General features: G+C 35.7%; 1 protein-coding gene and 1 non-coding gene across 3 annotated transcripts in view; one reads left to right on the top strand and one right to left on the bottom strand.

The window, feature by feature from the left end:
- The window catches only part of LOC138696384 (uncharacterized), a 485809-nt gene that overhangs the window by 356300 nt on the left and 110653 nt on the right, over nucleotides 1–18856 (bottom strand). The window lies entirely within an intron of this gene.
- Nucleotides 14261–14334, top strand: TRNAS-GCU (transfer RNA serine (anticodon GCU)). Its single transcript has one exon. It is a non-coding gene; the product is annotated as a tRNA-Ser (tRNA).

Genomic DNA, 18856 nt, shown 5'->3' with positions numbered 1-18856 from the left:
TAAGTTATGAATCTGAAAGTGAAAATGATGACGATTTTGACAGTCAACAACCAGTCAATATTGTTCAGTCAATTCTTTCAAGAATAAAGCTATAGAATGGAAGTTGAATCCACCTCCACAACAGGGCCATCTTTCTGCCTCGAACCTCATCAGGATTACACCAGGATTTACAAGGTGTGCCACCATAATATGCCATATGCCAAACATAGAAGGACGGCGAGTTTATGGCCAGCAATGGGCAAATATTGACTGTATTGTTTTCCAGGCTTATGTGGGACTCTTGCTTCTTGCTGGTGTTACTCGATCTCATGGGGAGTCAACAAAAAGTTTGTGGGATCAGAAAACGGGCAGAAACATTTTGTGGGCAACTATGTCACTTGAAACCTTTTGAAAGATATCACGTGTCTTTCGATTTGATAAGAAATCTACTAGAGAATAACGAAGACGCACTGATAAACTTGCTGCTATTCGTTGCATTTGGGAGAAATGTCTGGAGGTCCTTCCTAAATTCTTCAATCCTGGCGAAAATATAACTGTCAAACAGTTAGTAGGATTTTGAAGTCGCTGTCCATTCAAGGTGTATATTCCCAGCAAACCATCGAAATACGGAATAAAAAATATGGGCGCTTTGTGACAGCAAAACTTCATATGCATTGGTAGCACAAGTTTATACAGGGAAACAATATGGACCATCAGAAAAAAGTCAGGGTATGAGGGTAGTGTGTGATCTTTCCAGTAACCTAAGGGGTCAAAATGTAACTTGTGACAAATTTTTCACTTCTTACAATTTGGAACAATACTTAAAAAAAATGACAATGTTGGGGACTATACGGAAAAATAAGCCAGAACTTCCACAGCAAATGAACAACAAGGAAATACACAGTTCTTCATTCTATTTCACAAATGATACTACTGTGGTTAATTGTGTCCCAAAGAAAAACAAAAATGTTGTGCTAATGAGTACACTGCATCATGTCAATGAAGTCAGCAACAGGAATGATAAGAAGCCTCAAATGATTTTAGATTATAATACATCCAAAGAGGCTGTAGACACACTGGACCAAGTAACATATACATATACTTGCAAAAGAAAAACAAACAGATGGCCAGTGATATTTTTCTACAACATTCTTGATGTATCTGCTTACAATGCATATGTCTTGTAGACTTCGATAGACCCAAATTGGAATGAAAATAAATTGACTAGAAGGAGATTATTCTTAGAGGAACTTGAAAAATTACTGACAAAGGAACATATTTCATCAAGAAAGCACTTTTCAAGAACAGAGGAAGCAATCAGAATTGTCAAGAACATTCAGAAACCTAAAATTGTGACTACAGTACCGGTATCAGAGTCTACAAGAGGAAAAACTGTAAAACATGAACGCTGTAAGTTCTGTCCATCAAGCAATGACAAAAAACGAACATGTTGTATGGAAACTACAGCAAACATATTGTAAAGGTCATGTCACATATTTGTGTCACATAATTGTAAGCAATGAGAAAGAATTGTGATTAAGTACATCATGAGTGTTACACAAAACATAAGACAGAAGTTAATCATTATAACATAGCACAAGCGTTTAGTTCAATCTATAATTATTTCAAGGCCTATTGTTGTATTATAAGTTAAACATTTCATTCAAACAAGTATGTTTCTTCAATTTGTTGTTATTAATTTTTAATAAGAATGTAGAAAAAAACAAATGAATAATATAGCAAAATAAAATATCACAAACGAATAATAGTAAAAAAAAGCAAAATAACGTAAGATTATAATAAAATAAATAAATAACAGTAATATTAATAACAATAATGATAAACTATGTTATTGTAGTCATACAAATGTTCACAAACATGATTTTGTAATTTTATATGCATTTATAATAGGTCGGGTCATATTGACCCGAACAGCACATTCGTATAGTAAAATGTAACAGAACAGCAGGATTAAATTATAAGTGTTACGAGACCCAGTTTATGTGAATAGTAGTGAAAATTTGAAACATGCCCAAAAACTTTGGAGCAAAATACCATAGCGACCGGCGAAACGCACTGAGAGGAGTGGACGAGGGTACAAGGATTTAGAAAAGACCATATAATTATGTCAAAAGTGAAAATAAAGGGATAGTACACAATCCGGTTAAGACTGTGCGCGAGAGTGGAAATTCGCTTCCGTAAATGTAGGTGACTTTGACATGACGTGATATTCAGATGTTTCTGTGATTCAGATTTTTGTAGTTATTGTTTTATATCAGGCATGTCAAAAATCAGACACTGAAAGTGCAGTGTATGTGCGCGGAACGCCGGTCTGTGCAGATTGCGTCATTCACGTGTTGCTCTTACCAGTTCTTAGCGGGAGGGATGTATAAGAATCTATTCTGCGCTTCTAGTGTTCAATTAAATTGACATTTGGACATTATAAACATACTTAGCAGAAGGAAAAACACAATTATTGTCAGTTTCTATATCTGACAATAATTGTAACACAAGAAACAATAGACTTACTCAGTTACAATTCACAATGCAGTCGTTTGTAAAGAATAATTTATTTACATGATTTGTATACGGTATTTGAAGAAAATATAAATATTGCAGTAATTTCGGAACAACAAAAAAGGACACAATATTTCATTTTACGTAGTAGGTACTGATTATTTCAAAGTAATACTCTTTCATTGTTCCTCAAGCATTATTGGGACCATTGGTGCACAAATGCTAAGAAAGAAAATATTTTACTCCCAATTACATGCAATAGGACATTGTGAGGCTTTTACACTGGAATCATTTCCTTGCTGTATATTAATATAAATTCACATTATTATTAATAAATTGGATAAATTAAGCTTGAATTTAAATTTATATATAGTTTATTTGGAAAACGTTGAGAGCAAGTATTAGAAAGTTGGGAGCATTATTGAATTGAGTGAAGCGAGGACATTTTCTTTATGTCAGGTTTAAAGATTTATTAACGTAAGTATATTAGATAATATAGTAACGTGAGGTGGAAAATTAGCCATTATGTATTATTTTTCCAGAAAATTTTTCCGCCTTACAAATAGTTGCTTTCTTCCTTCCCTTACAACCTCAAGAGCCTCACATGTATTACTCACTATATTCTCATCACTTATCAGCTTATCAAATAAAAGTTGTAAGTCGTCTAACCATTGATGGCTGTGTTAGTACAGACTCCAAAACAACATCATTTTCATGTTTATCTTGCCGTGAGAGTACTAATTAGGAAATAAGAGCAGGCGAATATCATATTTTGAGAATTTTACTAATATGATTTAAATTCTCATATCACTATTAGGTCCAGATGATATGATGAAAGCCTTTCATTTTTAAATAATTACTATTGGCTGAGGAAAACATCATAACAGTTATGTTATATGAATCGTGATTTCTCTTCTTCGTTATATCTGTGGATTCCTCACTTTATTTTCAATAACGCATTCACAATCACAGTTCAATGAGCACCCGTATTGATCTGTGTTACTGAAACAAAAGCTGATCTGCTACTATAGGTACTGTACAGCCCTGTCACGTTCCCCTCCAAGCCGATTCACTCCCTCCAGGTAGGGGAATTGGAACTGCACGTTGCACGCAGACCAGTGCACAATGTGCGCGACTGCACAATGTGCAGGGTTTTGATATGCCTGTTTTATATTATGTAGCTTTCATTCCACCTATACCTGTAGAAACCGTAACTAAGAATAACAAAACAAAATGAATGTATAATCTATAATAAGTTGGCATACACATACTATGTAGCACCAGATGTAATTCTCCGTTCAAAAGCTTGCAGCACAGCATAGCTATGATTCGGAAATTTTTCAGCGTTATGATAATAGTCTATATGTTAACTACAGTGGTTGTTGTTAAGAAAATGAAAGTGACATATATGGAAATTGCTGTTTATTTTATTTTATGCTCATTAGTAACAGACGAAACTCAAGAGTTAGTCTTACGATATGATGTCTAAAAAATTTCAGTTGGAAATATAGACTGTATGGTTTCTAGGATATAAAATTGTATAATATTAAAACTAACACAGAAATGGCTGTTTACTTCATTTTATAATTCGGAGTAGTCTAATATTAGAGCAATCTATGTTTGCAATAGCTCTGTTGTCGCTAAGATGCAAAATCATGTAAATTCCGCAATCAACATATAGAAATAGTTTCTCACTTCATTTTATGTGTATTATTTATTACAGACGAAAGTTAGTGTTAGCTTTTGTGCGTCGCGTCAGTACATTCTACATGAGGTTGCTACGATACAAAATTGTGTGAATTCAAGAAATGACACAGAGAAATAGCTGTTCATTTATGCGCATTATTAAATAGAGACGAAACGCACAGAGTTAATCTTAATGTGTGGCGTCAGTACAATCGTGCTCATAATACGAGCAGATCCCACATACTGCAATATAAGGTGTTCAGAAGCCAAATCGACTAACTCCACTTTCTGTGTAATTGAATTACGCGGTTGAACGCATCCTATGGACAAAATTGATCAGTTCCAAACAGTCTAACTTCGGCTACAATCATGCAGATCGAGCATCTGTTTTGTTTATTGATTACTGTATCGAAACTTAAACATTTTCAACTTTAGTTTCTATTGTGTTAGAAAACGTAGTCGAAGTAATCGGTTTGGATTCTGAAAGCCTCAATTGAAAATACGAATCAATCTGAATCCGAATAAATGAGGGAAAAAAGGGGTAAAAATAAACTAAAAGGTATATTTTATATATATATATATATATATATATATATATGTCAATCTATGTGAACTCCAAGCCAGTAGGTCACTTGTCTCACCCCTTTTTCGCCGTTGTGTTCAAGAAATCTAGAGAAATTTTGAAAATAAAATGCCGAAATAGACTAACCCAGTAGGTTAGACAGATGTAGCAGAGCACTATCTGAAACCTGGCTCAACAGCAGCATGACAGGGTCGCCTGTTTACTTCATTTTATAAGCTTTAACACCGCTTGAGCTTCAGAGTTAATATCCTCATGTAGCATTAGAACAATCCACGTCGACTACATGCGGTTCCTAGGATACAAAATCGTGCCAATACTGTAACTGAGAGACGCAAATAACTTAACTCTATTTATGTGTATTATTAATTTCAACTGAACCTCAGAGTAAAAAGAAACACGCATAATCTAAATCGCGGTTAACACAAAATACATCGAATAATAGTGTAGTGTGCTAACTTGCCGCGCGATTAAAATAAGGTTATCATTTTTTTTTTCCAAAGTTAAATATATATGCTCGACAGTCAAATGAACGAAATGTTACGGAAATTTCAACATCTAATGTCACTTGCTTAACAAAGGCAATGAGTTACGCCACACTCTTCTGACACACTTGTTTAGCAATGGTTCAGAGTGTTACACTGTTATGGTGTTTGGAAGAGGAATATACTTACTTTCTTGCATGAATTACTTTATTACTGTATATTTCTTACTTCTTTTAACATAGCTCTACAACAATGGTCGGCATTTTATACCTTCAGCTGTTCTACAGTGATCGCAGCAAACTAGAGATGAACAACGATCGAGAAAGCAAGACTAACAGCTCCCGCAAAGCCGAAAACCCGCACGACAATGTTTATACGTCCCGTCGTTGACGTAAAGACTGCTTGTGAGTGTTTCGAGACGTCGAGTTTGATCACTCCCAAAGTCCCGAACGTCAAGGAACCTTGAATCGCCACAGTTGTTTATACCTGACAACTTTTATCTACTTTGGCAACTGTTATATATGTATAAACAATCAAGTAGCCTATTTGAAACATCATTTTCACTTTCAGTATATAATAATCCGTTCCCCAATTTAATTACTAGGCCCTTATTAAAAGACTAGAAATTTTCTTTTCATATGTTTGAGGTCAAGTGTGTAATCTCAAGTAAAAAGATATTAACGTTATGTTTTATGTTTCTTAGATATGCAAATTTATTTGAGAATTGTTTTTTTTTTTCGATTTATATAACCATAAGTAATACCATATAATAGAAACAGAACATTTTGATAACTAAGATACAGTTCTGTTTTGTCTTTTTGTCTCATTTAAATATTTATAATGTTATCTATTTCAATGATGTATGTTATTCAGAGTTACGAAATCTTTTCACGCCGACCAAATGTTATTTCGAGAATGATGAGAGAGACTCGAAGCGCACTAGAATGACGAGACGAGACTCGAAAAACAAATGCAACGAACACAGCGAGCGAGAGCGGCAGTTAGTTTTGTTCATCTCTGCAGCAAACCTACTTAGCTCATTCACCTCGTATGCTAGACCCTGTCTGGTGAACTAGAGGGTGTGGGTTGAGAAGTCGCGTTCTACTTGTACTAAATAAGCTAATTTGCCAACCGCTGACCTACAACATACTAATTCAAATGGTATAGTAATTCCATTATAAATACTTGTGTATATATATATATATATATATATATATATATATATATATATATATATATATTCAATAAATAAACAAATAAAAGAAAAATAATACCACACATAAATTGCATTAAATTTATTTCATTTTCAATCACAGCCACAATCGATAGGCTACTTATAAATAACAACCAATTCCTTGAAAAATCTAAATATTATAATAAAATTCAAGCGAGAGCTTAAACATTTTACCTTATTATAGGGATCCTATGAACCCCTGTCCTTTTTTAATATCATGTATTACCGGTTCACCAAAATCGTATGTGAGACTGACTTCATTGCACTTCCTTACCCACTTTTTTCAGTTTATCTGATGTTGCTAAAGCAACTATCTTACGTTTTAAAGGCACTGCTTTCTATATAAGGTTGTAACACTTGACACCTATTAACAAACACGGTAGCAAGGGACGAATATCTACGATATGTACGTACTACCCTTCCATTTTTCAAGATAGGAGTGATCGGGGATGAAGAGAAAGCTGTTTGCAGGAGGAGAGAAAGAGTCCTGTTGGGACATGTTATCTGGAAGGAGAATAAGGCAATACTTGTTCTCTGTCATAGCAGTCAGAGAAACAATGTAAGACTATTTAAAACTCAGATATATATATATATATATATATATATATATATATATATATAGAGAGAGAGAGAGAGAGAGAGAGAGAGAGAGAAACTACGGCTAATCCGCAACACGGATAATAGAGAGAGAGAAACTACGGCTAATCCGCAACACGGGTAATAGAGAGAAACTACGGCTAATCCGCAACACGGATAATCGAGAATGAACTGTGTGTTATAAATATTATGTGCATTAGGCTTAGACATGAGATAGAGAATAGAGTTTCTTCTGTTCCTATGTAGCCCTATAAAGTGAATTCAAGAGAGAAATTAAGCCATAATACTGAATAATAATGTACCTTACTGAAATTTTTAACAGTTAATTCGCGGACTGTTATACCGGATTCCCGCAATCTCCCGTAAAGTGGCCGTAATTCTTTGCGGAGGTTATCCTGGGTAATGTGTTCTCTTTACAGGAGGAGGGGCCCGAACCCAAGACTGCGTGACGTGTGTTGTCTCGCAGAGCTCGCAGTATCGACCAAAGAGCCGCCCGGGCCCGGAGCGAACCGCTCTCCCAGTGTGGCTAGTGAGTGTGTGATCACGACACCCTAGAGGCGCGAAACACATCGATGAATCAAATAAGCCCGGAGGAGTGTCAGCTTCTTAATATTATGCTGAAATTGTGAAATTATGGATGAGAAACTGCGTCATTCCGAAGAAACATGCCGCAACACATTCCGCAACTATTAATTCCAGCCGGGATTTGCATCTGGACTTCCGACTAAAGATCGAGTAAATGCAGAATATTTATTGTTAAAAGAAATGTAGTGATAGTAGCCAATGTAAATAAATAAAATATTGGACAAATAATTAATTAAGGTGAAATAAATAGTGACAGGAAATGAAAGAAGATACAATCAATATAGTAGACACAAGACAAATTGTATTGTATACTTATTAATTTCAATTCAGGAATCCGCCCCTGAGCACGAGTTCTACTCTTTCAGAGGCGAGCTAATGTTTTTTCTGTATATATTATATTTTATGTTACAATTATTAGCAAAATAAATAAATAAATAAATAAATAACATTCATGTAAAAAATATCCGTAGCACGACAGCCCATTATTATTATTATTATTATTATTATTATTATTATCATCACCATCATCACTATCATCATAGCTATTTTCAGGACTGCGTCCTTTTTCTTTCCCACTTGTATGAGAATTATAAACATTAGATATTCAAATGTAGAAGGGCTCAATCGTCATGTAGTCAGAATTGAAGACCAACGCTTGAAATAACACAAGACAAACACAAAATAAAGGACAAGTGTCCAGTTTAGAAAGAGGGTTACGTCTCAACGGTTTTTTTTTTTTTCTTGCCGAAAATGTAATTCAGGTCTTCTATATTTCTGGTCATGTATAGATACAGACATACAATTTTGAGCTCCCTTATTGTATAAATTTCGCTTACAACACACTGCGTATGTGCAGTAAACAAGAGATCCTGTATATAGGGTAAAGTTACCTAATTCCGTGACATCTTTCTCGAAACAGTGCATTTTTCGCCTACTTTTGAGACATCGGTGAACTTCCTAGCAAGATATCCAATCCCGTAACATTCAGTGAAAAAAATGTATCACGGAATTAGGGGTATCACGGAATTAGGCAACTTTACCCTATGCTATATTTGTGGAAAGTCATGCGAAATTGTTGCTTACATACAGGTGGACTCCCATCAAGACTTGCTTCAAATTTTAATTCCGTATCTGTACCATATATATATATATATATATGATTGCAAGTGTTGGTGACGAGGAAAAAACGGTGTTCATAACCCTCACAATCTTGACTTTTCTAATACAAATATAACTCCGCCATCGACGGGATCTGAACTCGGGTTCGCGGTTGACATTAAGTCAGCACTCTGTCAATTAAGAAATGAACTATCACGGCGGCTTGTGATCATGAATGTCACTATTAACAATATGTTACGACACTATTTTACAAAAGGAACATAACGTCGGCTTAGAGTGTAAACCTGCTAACCGCCAAAAAGAAAATTTTACAAGGGAAGCAAAGCACTAAGTTTCAGAGTTAATTTAAACTCAATTTTTTGCTTCATTTGTAAAATTTTATTTCTGACGGTTATCAGGTTTACACTCTAAGCCGACGATAATGTGTGATAGAAGAAGAAGAGTAAAATCCACAAATTGTGGCGTAAAATGGTCCAGGAATGCAAAGAATAAAACAATTATACTTGGTTTCTCATTATACGTTTTAAGCGTTTCGCAACAATTCAGTTCCTTTATCCGGTTGAGAATGACAACACCGTTTATCAGCAATTTTTCTTTATTAATCAAAGACACAAATGAAGTAATGTAGTGTCTTTGCATGCCTTGAAGACGCATGGATGATATATGTAGATAGAGGTCCAAGATTTTAATGACTTCGGCAATAGACTGGAGTGGTGTGGTCGTCAACGCGCTTTGATTGTCTTTTACCAACGAGAAGACCCGGCACTCAATTTGACAAGAGAATTAGTACACTCAGGGACGTTTTGGAGGTTTGGAAATGAGAAAAAGTCCGCCGTCACCCGGGATCTTCCAGTACGTAACTGTTTGTTCTATAAACTGAGCTACCCGGATATTCAAAGGACATAGGCCTACTTACTTACAAATATATTTTAAGGAACCCGCAGGTTCATTACCGCCCTCACATAAGCCCCCCATCGGTCCCTATCCTGTGCAAGATTAATCCAGTCTCTATCATCATAGCCCACCTCCCTTTAATCCATTTTAATATCATCCTTCCATCTACGCCTCGGTCTCCCCAAAGGTCTTTTTCCCTCCGGTCTTCCAACTAACACTCTATATGCATTTTTGGATTCGCCCATACGTGCTACATACCCTGCCCATCTCAAACGTTTGGATTTAATGTTCCTAATTATGTCAGGTGAAGAATAAAATGCATGCAGTTCTGCGTTGTGTAACTTTCTCCATTCTCCTGTAACTTTATCCCTCTTAGCCCCAAATATTTTCTTAAGAATCTTATTCTCAAACACCCTTAATCTCTGTCCTTCTCTCAAAGTGAGAGTCCAAGTTTCACAACCATACAGAGAATCGGTAATAGAGCTGTTTTATAAATTCTAACTTTCAGATTTTTTGACAGCAGACTAGAAGACAAAAGCTTCTCGACAGAATAAAAACAGGCATTTCCCATATTTATTCTGCGTTTAATTTCCTCCCGAGTGTCATTTATATTTGTCATTATTGCTCCAAGATATTTGATTTAAAGGACTTACCTAAATAAAATCATTTAACAAACGTCTGAATAATATGAACTGCATTGCAGACAAAATACAGTCTTTATAAATTTTATTTCAAACGAAGTCGACTTCATTAATGCAATAATAATAACAATAATAATAATAATACTAATAATAACAATAATAATAATAATAATAACAGTAATCATCATCATCATCATCACCACCATCATAATCCATATAGTGCAGTAGGTACAGTCATGATTCCCGTCCAATTTTCTTCCTTCATGAAGATGAAAAAAAATTATGCGAAGTAGTTACACATTTATTGAAATTAATTATCTATATTTTTATATTTATGAAAATTGGCAATTTAAAAGTGATATGATCGTTAACATAGTTACCCTCTTCAGTGGTTCATTTACAACGAATATTAATACAAGAACGACACTTCCTCTGCTATGCTTTGTATCTTAACTGGTGTGACCTGAGGCGTTTGACAGACATATGGCCGGTTTCACCAACCTTCGTTATCATTATAACGTCTCGTTAAATAATTTAATGACACGTTAGTCATTTTTTGTGTTTCACCAAGTATCATTATTGCTAACGCATCTTTAAATTCATCGTTAATTTATTAGGACCTATTCGTCGCGTTAAAACAGTGACGATGCGTTAAGAAGTCAACAACATGGCGGACGTAATTATTCGGTGATGAAGTTCTTTATTTAGAGCTTAAACATAACGACGAACTTATATGTTGTAATAACACTCGGAATAATCATTTTGAAGATTTAAGTGATAAAGAATTCCACGAAAGCTACACATTAAGGAAATAAGTAGTAAGAATGATTCTAGAAGAAACTGAATACCACTGTATAGGTTAGAATACGACAGATAGAAATCACCCACTTAACGCCTCTTCAACAGATTCTTCTTGCTTTAAGATAACGTTGCGGGAAGTTTTGAAATAATAATTGATGATATGAACGGGGTATCAAAAGCTGTATTGTCTAGATATGTGAATAAAATATCAGACGTGCATCAACATTACAATAGTCATTATTTCTATAGGCCTAATAAGCTTATAGCTAAATTTTCTGTTGTCACAGACAACATAGATTGTGTACAGTACATGTCTCAATCGTATATTCTGGCAGTAATATAGCCAAAAGATTCTGCAATAGAAGATCCTGTTTTTCCTTCAATATTCAAACAATTGCATAGGCCTATGTAAAGCTCCGCATAGAAAAATTGTGGCTAAACTAGCGCTGAGGTAGTTTCCTTCGTACTCTGCTTATACACCTTGCACATAAGAATCTGTGACAGGTTACGTTTGATTAGTTTAGGTTTTTGTTGTGCCTTGCATATACGATCAACTGCATTACCACACACAAAAAAATCCCTTATAAATTCAACGATTTTCACTTCTGAAACCAGCAGAACTACCTCAGCGCTAGTTTAGTTGTAATAGGTTAGAATACGTCAGATAGGAATCACCCACTTAACGCCACTTCAACAGATTCTTCTCGGTTTAAGATAATGTTACGGTCTACACGGATAGCACAACATTCCAAAGGAGGATGCCTTTTAAATGAAAAGGGTGCAAAGAGATTTTCTTTTAGGAGACAATGGATACCCTTTAAAATCCAATTTAATGACACCTCTCCTGAATCCTGCCACATAAGCATAGCAAAATTGTTACAGGGTACTACATAAATCTGCATGAAATACAGTGGAAAATTGGTATGCAATTTATGGAAGAGCGATTTCCCGTCCTAAATTTAGGCCTAATATAACTGCTTAGAATGCTTTGTATATAATTAATTGTGCCATCAGTTTGAAGCTGTCGGCCTTATAGTCCGCTAAATTTTCTTAGATTTCCTTTAGAAGTTACAATTTAACTGCTCTACATTCCTACTATTTACATTTGGAAGCATCTGTATTTTTGTTTTTAATTGCGGTATGACAACATGTTGTATTTAGGAAGATGTTCTTAAAATTACTGCCTCTTACCGGTTTGCTTATGATTATTTCCTCATACCAAACAAAGTCAGCCATGATCATATGTAACCAATGAAATTCGCGATTTCGAAGCCATGGTCGTATGAAAAACAAAACATGCAAGATACATGTACAAAATCCCCTCGTTAGTAAACGCCTGTTAATTTTAAAGATACGAGGCTTGGTGAAACCGTCAACTTTTAAAGATCCCGTTAAAATTAAACGATCCATTTGTTGACAAGTCGTTTGTGCTGATTTAAAGAAGCTTGGTGAAACCGGCCAATAGAATATTCGCAATGAAACGTAGAAATAGGTCTAATTCTGTGAAGGTAAAGGTATCCCCGTAACTTGCCATGAAGGCACTTGGGGGGCATGGAGGTAGAGCCCCATGCTTTCCATGACCTCGGCACTAGAATGAGGTGGTGTGGTCGGCACCACGCTTTGACCGCCTTTCACCCCCGGGAAAGACCCGGTACTCAATTTTATAGGAGGCTGAGTGAACCTCGAGGCCGTTCTGAAAGTTTGGCAACGAGAAAAAATCCTGTCACCACCTGGGATCGAACCCCGGACCTTCCAGTCTGCTGCTCTACCAACTGAGCTATCCGGCCGCTGTACCGGTACATAGGGCTTTGGGGACACATTGCCTGCCGTATTTCGCTTCTCAGTCCAGCGCCGTAACTACGTAGAGTGTCATGCCTTGGACTAGCGTTAGTTCGAGTCTTTATGGGGGAAGAAATTTTCTCATGAAATTGTGGCCCGTGCACGTGGGACAGATGGCAATTCCAGCCGGAATAAACTATGATAGCCTACAAGTAAAAGTCTATTAAACTGTCTAGATTTGGCATGTTTGATTCAAGTAATTATGAAATATGAGTAATTAAATTACAGTTGTTATGTAGCACATTACAGAAGCTGTAAAAGAACGAATAATAAAAATACATGCAGCTACTATACATGGAGAAATTCAAAGTAGTTCCATATACGAAAATCTTTTACTACACATATATTGAAATTATTAGATATAAAACAAAAATAAAATACAGAATAAAAATATAAATTTCTGATATTTTGCTTAACGTACATCGCATTTGGAAATCTTTGTCGTTCACTGTACTAAATAATCTTTTCTTGGGAAATTATCCTCGCCCGTATTGGTAAGAAATCATCTTCAAACAAGAAATCAGCATCTTTAAATATCAAGTCCATCATTCTCCCTGCCATGATGAAAATTATCGTCGTTAATGCAGGATTATTTAAATGGCCAAATATTGACCAATTAACTTAAAATGCAGTTTAATGAGAGCTTAAAGCCCATTTTGTGTTGGTGAAATGCATGTCCTTTTAAGTGTCAATTAAACTTAAATGTGTTTGGTGAAATCGGCCCTTAATGGCAAGAATTAAGGATAGGCCTAAGTGTTAATATTTTTATTTAGGCCTACTTATATGATTCGCAAGAAAATCGCTCATTTTATTGAAAAATGTGCATTCATTCCGTTTCAGTTTCTCTGATTATAAGAGTAAAAATCAGCATCATTCGGACAGTACTTACCGAGCAAAACATTTTAACATTAAGGGAAAAATTCTATTTTTTTCTGAGAGAAATATTAATTTCAGACTAATATGGTATTAGAATTTTTTGTTGCGCTCTATCCAAGAAATAAGCTGTTAAAAATTGTACAGTTATATTACATCCATTCTGTATAGGTGCAGGGTATAATTTGAAAATACTTCGACGTCCGTAAGAAACACTGCATGAGACTACGAAGAATTTTTGTTAATAAATTGCTATTGCTTAATCAACTGTCCGAAGAGTAACACCGGTAAGGCTCTTCACTGGAATTTAAAGAATTAAAAAGATATGAATGTCAAATAGGCAGGCAAAACTTGCAAGCCAAGGTAAATCCTTAGGCGATTTCATTACTGAATAATTTCAAGGAAAAATTGTGACGGTGTCGTGTATAGTTCCTGGGGTAGCTCAGTCGGTAGAGCGTTCGCGCGCTAAGCGAAGGGTCCCGGGATCGATACCCGGCCCCGGAACAATTTTTCCTTGAAATTATTCAAACCTGCTTTACAGGGAGCTACTACCTGAAAGCCAGATTTGTATAATACATTTGTTACTGGAGGTACGTTAACAGAAAGCCACAATTTAAAGTTACACAGTATTTGTGTACACTCACAGTTGAGTTCTGGCGTCTTGTCAGCTCATGTGAGTTGTGTGGATAAAAAAGGAAAAATTGGGGTAGCTCAGTCGGTAGAGCGTTCGCGCGCTAAGCGAAGGCTCCCGGGATCGATACCCGGCCACGGAACAATTTTTCCTTGAAATTATTCAAACTTGCTTTACAGGGAGCTACTACCTGAAAGCCAGATTTGTATGATTTCGTTACTGTTAAAATATGCGTTTGGAAAGTCTGACATAAGCAAAACCTATTCCAACAATCTGAGAAAAAATCAGAGAATAATAAAAGTTCAGCTTAATTAAAATATAATTTGAAAACACGCCTTGGTTCCGTGGACCTCTTTTGAATCACTCGCAGACCCCTAGGATTCCGTGGACCACAGGTTGAGAACCGCTGGTCTAGACCAATCAATGCCTTGTGTGTACAAATAAAGCTAAAAGTTGGGGATGACGATATCCCTTTGGGGGTTGTGCAGTCTAAAGTCAATGGACAGCAGCATTTAAAGTGCAAGCTTTATCAATTCGCCCTCTACTATCGTCAGCGAGTGTCTATCTGATAGGAAACATCACAGTGTGATATTCTATAATTTCTCATGACAAGGTACTCTGATTCTGCAATATATCTATTTAGAGGTTTTCGCGGAAATAAAAGTTTACAGCATCTCTGATTCTTCTCTCAAAAATTAGAGGCCGATGAACAGCGTTTGTATCGACTCGCACAAACTCAGTTATGTTTTGGGTGTGATTTTGTGGTATTAACGATATACGCGAAATGTGTTAAAAACTTAATTTTATGCATGGAAAATGCAAATGCCTTAATGGAAGTACAAAATGAAGTGAAATATATCCACGGTTTTTACACGAAATTGATATAAATTCACAAAATTACTTCATAATCATGCTATTGTCAACAAAAAAGACAGGTTTTATTTTTATTTGTTATTGAACATAACAGGCAAAGCCCAATTACAATACGCAAGAAAAACGACTCTCTCTTGCAAATAAAATGTAAAAATTTCCTTCGTTACATTAACATTTCTACAGATCTGATCGTTCAGCATTACATGCGCGTAACATTTGGCAACGATGTACGCATTGTTTCAGGGACTAGTTCCAGAGAGCAGCGCGAGCAAGCAATGGTTATTTCTCTTTCCCGCAACAACTGCCTTCGCTAGATCAAGAAGGCAGTGCCGTCACCCACTCACAGTGAAATGGAAGTGAATTATGAATTTAAGTAACGATGCAAACAATTTTCTGTTAGTTTCAAAGGGATTGTTTCAATAATACAGTAATTTTAAATAATGTTATTTTATAATTTTTATGTTTCTTTAGAGTGCGAAATATGCATGAAATTGCTTGTCTTTTAATGAAATATTCACCGAAATTAAACCATTTTAAACACCGAAATCAGGATACATTAACTCCAACACCACCATTTGTTTCGGTTCACAGTGAACGAAAAAAACCACTAATATAAAATCGTGACATCAGGTTTCACTTCATGCACCCAGTACGGAAGTGATTTTAAAGACTTTTTTTGTTAAAAATGTTTTCGGGTATGTCATTTATCCCTAATATGTATATACAGCGATTTCTCCTAAATTACTGTATGGATTTTGTTCATATTATGTATCTGCGAATCGGTTCATCCGGAAATTATGAACATGAAATATTATAATATTAATAAAAAAATAATGGTCTTTGTTTGAAACCAAATGATGATAAACTCAAAGTGATCTAAAAGTTCTTTTCCCCAACATAGCATGATGATATAAATGAAATGTGTCTAGATTCCTATGTATTATAATGCAGAATCATTTCTACTTTTCGTTGCGAATATTATTTTAAGTCCCACTAACCTTCAGGTCAAGATATCTTTCACTGTCACAAACACATTTGTATTAAGAGAGTGGATCAAAGCAAAGTGTAATGTATTCTGAGATTCATGCCACTTTTAAATGTCTATTTTAACAGAAACGTGTTACTTTAAATTTAATTATTACAATATAGCCTACATATATGAAGACTTGGGAAAAATTAACTATATTACATTATACAGGGACATCATTTTATTTTTACTTCAATTTTTATTGTACCTGAGTTTTGGAATGTACTTCACTCCCACCCCTCTACTAGTAAACTTCCAACACTTCACGACACAGAGCCGAGACCGCGTAAGCAGTACTGAGTTATTGAGTATAGTACGTTTCAGAAAAATGTTTGCGTTTTCCAGTGACGAAAGAGCTTTCAATATTGAATCATATTTTCGTACGGGTACTGTCGTCCGTTTCTCTATGTCGCATCCCGGTTTCCCCCACCTGCTTCTGTTCGCCCCTCTGTTAAGTCTAGTAGCTGGGCTATCTTAGCTCTTTTCTGAAAACATTAATTTCTGTTAGGAATTGGACGTCTACGTAATATTATACAAGTGTTTAAAATAACTTTAATAAAAAGGCCTCCTTAAGTAATTAACTGTCACGTGATTCCCCCCCCCCCTTTCTACAAACCTGCCACAAAACCACTTGAACGGACAATAGATAGCATTTCTGAGTGATTTTATCTTTTCGGATCGGGCAGAAGTGAAGATTGAATTTACAGTACGTAAGATACTCTTTTATAGAGTAGGTACAGAATTATTTCAACATGAGTTACTCGTACGAAGGACGAAACTGGTAATTGGAATTAGGTACAATAGTCTATAGTGCGATAATATGCAAAAAAGAACTGAAGCCTGTATCGAAATGAACGGCCACCATTTTCTAAAATGTGTTTAAATATCCATATTATGATTATTTTTTCAATTTAACTTCATTCTCTATATTGTACGCTAATTTGCTGTAACAGTACAATATACAGTACACTGTATAATTAATACTTCCGAATGGATAGCTGAATTCGTGTGTAAAAACACTAAGTGTTAATAAGTACTGTATTTTGATTAAACAAAAACCTAATGAAAATTATCAAACTCAAAATTGCGATATTTCCTAGTTTACATAAATGGATGAACTACTTTTCTTCCCTCCTATACCTAGTAAAGTGATTTGTATTTTACGCCAGTATCATCGAACTCCGTCGTGGAAGGGGTAGCAAACGGTGTTTCCTGTTTCAATCGTTAATAGAAAGGTATAGCCAGGTTAATATTAAAAATGTTAGTAAAAATAAAATTATGTCCCTGTATAATCCATTACCCTGACGTGGCGCTCCAGCACGAAGCTCCTTGTGGTAGTTTTGAAACCCAATCTCGCGTTATCCTGCATGAAGACAAGTGCAGAAACGACACCATAATATATAGGGCGTTTCAAAAGTCAGTTCAAACATTAAACCGCTATAAATATTATAATATTTGAGATAGGGGAAAAACAGAAACATCACAGTGTTGGGCAAACAACGGGATTTACAAAACATTGCGAAGATGTCCGCCGTTCTCTTGTTCAACGTACAGCATTCTGTCTGCGACACCATGCACAGCATTTTGCAGATAATATCTTGGAATAATGACAATTTTTTTGCGAGATGGCATCTTTCAGTTGCAGTAGGGTTGTTGGATGTGTCAGGAAAACTCGTTCTTCAAGGTAACCCCACAACCAAAAGTCTGCCGGATTGAAATCTGGAGACGCGGAGACCACATTGTTGGAAAGTGCCTACTGATGACACGATCGCCAAACATTCATTTTTAGTAGGTTATTTTACGACGTTTTATCAACATCTTAGGTTATTTAGTTTCTGAATGAGATGAAGGTGATAATGCCGGTGAAATGAGTCCGGGGCCCAGCACCGAAAGTTACCCAGCATTTGCTCATATTGGGTTGAGGGAAAACCCCGGAAAAAACCTCAACCAGGTAACTTGCAACGACCAGGAATCGAACCCGGGCCACCTGATACAGAATGCTGTACGTTGAACAAGAGAACGGCGGACATCTTCCCAATGTTTTGTAAACTCCGTTGTTTGCCCAACACTGTGACGTTTTTGTTTTTTCCCCATCTCAGTTATTATAATATTTATAGCGGTTTAATGTTTGAACTGACTTTTGAAATACCCTATACATTGTACAAATTATAATTATGTGAAGTTAAATGTAATTTTGTATGTAATCCGGGGATACGAAAGTTCAGCTTCTTATTCGGGTACATATTAAATAATAACTTAGTATTTTGAATAGTAGTTCAAGGAGATAAACTATAAACAGTAACAACATTCGCGCACTATATACATAATAAAATTGTTGTGAAACACGTAAACTTCGTGGGAAATTGAAGACGAGACTTATAGTTAATGAAGTTAAAGTTGCACGAGATGTCTGGCATAGTTAGGTGACGGACGCACCATGTGTTACTTCGCAAACGAGTTTCACGTCAGTTCCTCTGTCACCTACAGGCTCTGTA

The sequence above is a fragment of the Periplaneta americana genome, chromosome 3 (assembly GCF_040183065.1).
Source record: "Periplaneta americana isolate PAMFEO1 chromosome 3, P.americana_PAMFEO1_priV1, whole genome shotgun sequence".
NCBI classification, from domain to species: Eukaryota; Metazoa; Arthropoda; class Insecta; order Blattodea; family Blattidae; genus Periplaneta; species Periplaneta americana.
The sequence above is the reverse complement of the archived record's forward strand: the minus strand, read 5'-3'. Positions and strand labels throughout refer to the sequence as shown.